Source organism: Anomaloglossus baeobatrachus, chromosome 4 (genome assembly GCF_048569485.1).
Source record: "Anomaloglossus baeobatrachus isolate aAnoBae1 chromosome 4, aAnoBae1.hap1, whole genome shotgun sequence".
Lineage (NCBI taxonomy): Eukaryota > Metazoa > Chordata > Amphibia > Anura > Aromobatidae > Anomaloglossus > Anomaloglossus baeobatrachus.
The window spans coordinates 395,488,637-395,494,596 of record NC_134356.1 but is presented as its reverse complement, the minus strand read 5'-3'; the positions used below and the strand labels follow the sequence as shown (position 1 = coordinate 395,494,596).

Sequence of the window (5,960 nt, the reverse complement as noted above, 5' to 3'; positions counted from 1 at the left end):
GGATGATGGACAGGGGACTAGATCTGGAAAGTGGATGATGGACAGGGGACTGGATCTGGAAAGTGGATGATGGACAGGGGACTAGATATGGAAAGTGGATGATGGACAGGGACTGGTCAGGAATATGAAGGATCATCGATGTATCCTGGTCACTTTGTGATATAATAATTTGCCGAGAAGAAAAACACTGAGACCGATTCTTGTTTTAAATTTCTTTATTAGCATTAGGCAGTGAACCAATAATTATAATAATCAATAATAATAATTTAACTGTATTAAAATTGATCAAAAAGGGTTGTTCAGTATTAGAGAAGTATAAGTATTTGGGAATTCCAGGCTCAAGCATTAGAGAAGTATGGCTGACCTCTTCCCTTGTCTATAGGGTATATCTGAATTGCAGATCTGGACCTTTTAGACTATGTGCCCACGCTGCGGAAAATGCACGGATTTTGCTGCGGATTTCTCGCGGGAAAGCCGCGGATTTTCCAGAAATATGCAGCACAGCTACTCCCCAGCCATTTCTATGGCATTTGGGAAATGCTGTGCCCACGCTGCGGATTTTTCCGCAGCGGAAATCGTGCGGATTTTCGTGCGGAAAAATCTGCAGCATGTCAATTATTGTTGCGGATTTTCGTGCGGATTTTGCCTATTCAGTTGAATAAAAATCGCAAAATCCGCAACAAAATCCGCGTCAAATCCACGTCAAATCCGCACAAAATCCGCACCTATGAAAAGGTGCGGATTCCGGGGGAAAGCTGCGGATTTTGATGCAGAAAAATCCGCAGATACAGAGTCCCGTGGGCACATAGCCTTAGGCTTTGTTCACACTTTGCGTATTTAGTGCGGATTTTACAACTGGATTAATAAAATTAAATCTGCAGTGTTTATGCGTGGAGAAAAAAAAATCCTCCATATTTCATGCCAGGCCGGCAGATTACCTGCAAGATTTAAGGATCCACAGTGAAATGAATATGTAAAATCCGCTACAGAAATCGGCATGCTGTAAATAAAAAAATAAAAACAGCATAAAAAAAGCCGATTTCCATATGGATTGTGCCCCACACAGACTGGAATGGGGGTGAGAGGAAGATAAACTCACCCACTTTCCTGGGGCGGAAAAATAAGTTGTGTGTAAAATCCACATCAAACCTGCGAGGTGTGAACGCAGCCTAAAAGAGCGGAACTGCCCCAGATTAAATAAATAGACGACAGCGATCTTTCCCCAATACTGATCGCCCCCTTTTGTTGTATGTCTTTGGAGTGTGGGAGGAAACCGGAGACCCCGGAGGAAACCCACGCAAACACGGGGAGAACATACAAACTCCTTGCAGATGTTGTCCGAGGACCCCAGCGCTGCAAAGCACCAGTGTAAATCACCACTGAGCCACCGTGCCGCCCATACTGCCTGCCTGATGCCGCACATGCAATACAATTTACACTCCAGGAATATCGTCCTCACCTCTTAATGACTTTAGGACAAAAACGGAACAAATAAATATGGAAAAAAACCATCTCTACGAGAAAAAGGGTCAAAAATATCGCAGATGGATGATAAACGGTAAAAAACGTGTCTGGTCATTGAGAGGTTAAGGCTCACAATGTACATAATATACAAATATACACTTAACTATTAATTAGGATAAGGCTCAAAATATACATAATATACATAATATACAATAAACAACTAATTGTCTGTGGTGAACCAGCTCTGTCCGTGTATGAGCATCCATGTCGTGTGACGTCAGTCTGTGAGCGACCATGTCATATGACGTCAGTCTGTGAGCGTCCATGTCATATGACGTCAGTCTGATAGCGTCCATGTCATGTGACATCAGTTTGTGAGCGTCCATGTCGTGTGACGTCAGTCTGTGAGCGTCCATGTAGTGTGACGTCAGTCTGTGAGCGTCCATGTCATATGACGTCAGTCTGTGAGCGTCCATGTCGTGTCACGTCAGTCTGATAGCGTCCATGTCATGTGACGTCAGTCTGTGAGCGTCCATGTAGTGTGACGTCAGTCTGTGAGCGTCCATGTCATGTGACATCAGTCTGTGAGCGTCCATGTAGTGTGACATCAGTCTGAGCGTCCATGTCGTGTGATGTCAGTCTGTGAGAGTCCATCTCGTGTGACGTCAGTCTGTGAGCGTCCATGTCGTGTGACATCAGTCTGTGAGCGTCCATGTAGTGTCACGTCAGTCTGATAGCGTCCATGTCATGTGACATCAGTCTGTGAGCGTCCATGTAGTGTGACGTCAGTCTGTGAGAGTCCATGTCGTGTGACGTCAGTCTGTGAGCGTCCATGTCATGTGACATCAGTCTGTGAGCGTCCATGTAGTGTGACATCAGTCTGAGCTTCCATGTCGTGTGATGTCAGTCTGTGAGAGTCCATCTCGTGTGACGTCAGTCTGTGAGCATCCATGTCGTGTGACATCAGTCTGTGAGCGTCCATGTAGTGTGACGTCAGTCTGAGCGTCTATGTAGTGTGACGTCAGTCTGTGAGCGTCCATCTCGTGTGACGTCAGTCTGTGAGCGTCCATCTCGTGTGACGTCAGTCTGTGAGCGTCCATCTCGTGTGACGTCAGTCTGTGAGTGTCCATGTCATGTGACATCAGTCTGTGAGCGTCCATGTAGTGTGACATCAGTCTGTGAGCGTCCATGTAGTGTGACATCAGTCTGTGAGCGTCCATGTCGTGTGACGTCAGTCTGTGAGCGTCCATGTAGTGTGACATCAGTCTGTGAGCGTCCATGTAGTGTGACATCAGTCTGTGAGCGTCCATGTCGTGTGACGTCAGTCTGTGAGCGTCCATGTTATGTGACGTCCGTCTATAAGAGTCCACGTCATATGACATCAGTCTGTGAGCGTCCATGTCGTGTGACATCAGTATATAAGAGTCCTCATCGTGTGACGTCCGTCTGTGTTCTGCAATGTTTAAGGTATGTTCACACTGTGTCTTTTTTTTTCCCGCCCCTAAAACCGTCGGGGATGAAGCGCTCGAGCATATTTTTTTGCTTTTTATTAGCGTCTTCCCGTTTTATCCATCGGATTAAAAAGAAGTACAAAAATGCTGATAAAAAGCAAAAAAAACGGGAAAAAAGGGATAAAATTTACACTGAAAGATTATCGTGAACAAGCGAGCGTTCGCTCACGACATCTTTGCATGCACACTGGCGATCACTCCATGATCAACCAAGACGCTCGTTTGTAGGGTGAAACGAGATTGTGCAACAAAAAAGCTCTTCATTGTTCGCGGTGGTGCATTGTCCTGTGTAAACAGCAGTCGCATCGGTGAGAACAATGGCGGCCTATGCGCCCTCAGCGATCTATTACCGATCATTCAGGGTGCATTGTCTTAATCTTGGGATATGGTAAGGTTTGTTACACTGAAACTGGTGTAACCCCAACATGCCCCTGTAACGCCTGCCTGGATCAACAGACTCAGGTGGAATGTAATGATGAATCGGGCCCCGGTACAAAAACTCCATATATATAATAAGCAACAGAATAAAAAATACGCCCCGATGACGCCTTTTTTACTCGTTTTGTGTTTTTGGCCGAAAAATGGGGGTAAAAATTGTCAAAAAAAAATATTGAAAAGCGTTACTCAAAAACGGAAAAAGCGTCGTCAAAGCGCTTTAGGAAATGAACAAAAATGTTCAGACGCCGAAAAAACGCCAGAAATAAGTGATCGTCCTGAAAAACGGATGATCACTTAAGAGAAGACACAATGTGCTCACCCATGTAGTGTGTGCTCCGTCTTGTGATCGTTTTGAGGCTTCAGATGGAGACTGTCCCAAGAGCGGTATTTTCATTGACTTGTCCGCCCAATTCGTGGCTTCACTCTCACTAGCGGGAACTGAAAACAGAGAATTTTTATTAGAAGACATGAAAAAATAATGTTATTAGCACCAAAAACCCCTGAACGTGCCCTAAGAATACAGACCCCTCCATACATACCTGCTGGTGTCGTCCTCATTGCTTTGTGAGTGTTATACAAGAATGGAAAGGTCCAGAACCAAATCGAAGCGTCTGTAAGAAAAGATTACTTATATCAAAACAAGATCATAGATTCAGGGAAGAAAGAAGTGATGGGAGGAGAGAGATGGAGGAGGAAGGATGGTACAACCGGGAGAGATGGAGGAGGAACGATGGTACAACCGGGACAGATGGAGGAGGAACGATGGTACAACCGGGAGAGATGGAGGAGGAACGATCGTACAACCGGGAGAGATGGAGGAGGAACAATCGTACAACCAGGAGAGATGGAGGAGGAACGATCGTACAACTGGGAGAGATGGAGGAGGAACAATCGTACAACTGGGAGAGATGGAGGAGGAACCATTGTACAACTGGAAGAATTGGAGGAGTAACGATGGTACAACTGTGAGAATTGGAGGAGGACCGCTGGTACAACCAGGAGAGATGGAGGAGGAACCATCGTACAACCGAGAGAATTGGAAGAGGAACGCTGGTACAACCGGGAGAGATGGAGGAGGAATCATCGTACAACTGGGAGAAATGGAGGAGGAACGATGGTACAAATGGGAGAAATACACACTACAAAGACATTGTACTTCCCCTGACATGTAACATACAGGACACATGTATATACAGATATACACTACAAAGACATTGTACTGCCCCTCACATGTAACATACAGGATATAACCCTAACCCTAGCCTTGCTGAAAAATTTCCAGATCATCACCGATCCTACACCAAATTTCACAGTGGGTGCAAGACACTGTGGCTTGTACACCTCTCCAGTTCTCCGTCTAACCATTAGATGACCAGGTGTTGGACAAAGCTGAAAATTAGACTTATCAGGGAAGATTACCTTACTCTAGAAATTGGGCAGATTAAACTTTGCGAAGGACGTATTAATAAAGCCACATACAAGGTTATCCTGGACAAACAGCTGCTTCCTTCTGCTCAGGCAATGTTCCCCAACTCTGAGGACTAGTTTTTCCAGCAGGACAATGTGCCATGACACACAGCTAGGTCAATCAATGTGTGGATGAAGGACCACCACATCAAAACCCTGTCATGGCCAGCCCAATCTCCAGACCTGAACCCCATTGAAAACCTCTGGAATGTAATCAAGAGGAAGATGGATAGTCACAAGCCATCAAACAAAGAAGGATTGCTTAAATTTTTACACCAAGAGTGGTATACGGTCACCCAAAAGCAGCGTGAAAGACTGGTGGAAAGCAGCCAAGACGCATGAAAGCTGTGATTATAAATCATGGTTATTCCACAAAATATTGATTTCTGAACTTTTCCTGAGATAAAACATTATTAGTATTGTTGTTTCTTAATGATTATCAACTTTTTTGCCAGAGCTGTACAGTATGTGAGGATGGTGGGTGTGTCGCTGTGGTACATACCTTTTAGGAGCCTTTTAGGAGCCTTTTAGGCTAGAGTCACACTAGCATATGGCATCCAATGCCTATCATCCGATACGATATGCCAGTGACCGAGGTCATGTGAGTGTGTACACACCCTGTGATAAGGTTTCTGCTGTAGATGAGCTCCCCCACAGGTAGCCTGTAATATGCACAGGACATAATCCATGTGCAGGTTGATGTTTCTTACACACTCACATTGTGACTCTAACCTCACCACGAATCGCCTCCATCTTCGTCCTCTGTGTCCATGTGAATATGCAGATCTGACTGCGTGTGACGTTCTTATGGAACTAGGTCATTGTGATGTCATAGCATAGAACGTCTGGATCCTCGTGATGTCATAGAAGGCAGTGATGTCATCAGACCTTTTGATGCCACGTGGTCTTTTTATTTGATAGCAGTAAATAGGGAATAAAAGACAAGTAAAGAAATATAGTTAAATATCTTCAAAATAAAGAAATATACCCCCTTATAAAGAAACCATGAAATATCATCTAATATAAAAGAAAAATAGTGCACAAAGAACCAAAAAACAGATGACTCCGATGGCCTCCCCC

General features: G+C 44.7%; 1 long non-coding RNA gene across 1 annotated transcript; it reads right to left on the bottom strand.

The window, feature by feature from the left end:
- Positions 1 to 204: 204 nt before the first annotated feature.
- Positions 205 to 5,652, bottom strand: LOC142301571 (uncharacterized). The gene is made up of 3 exons (XR_012752836.1): positions 5,383 to 5,652; positions 3,953 to 4,024; positions 205 to 3,851 (listed from the first exon to the last, which is right to left on the bottom strand). It is a non-coding gene; the product is annotated as an uncharacterized LOC142301571 (long non-coding RNA).
- Between the last annotated feature and the right edge of the window lie 308 nt (positions 5,653 to 5,960).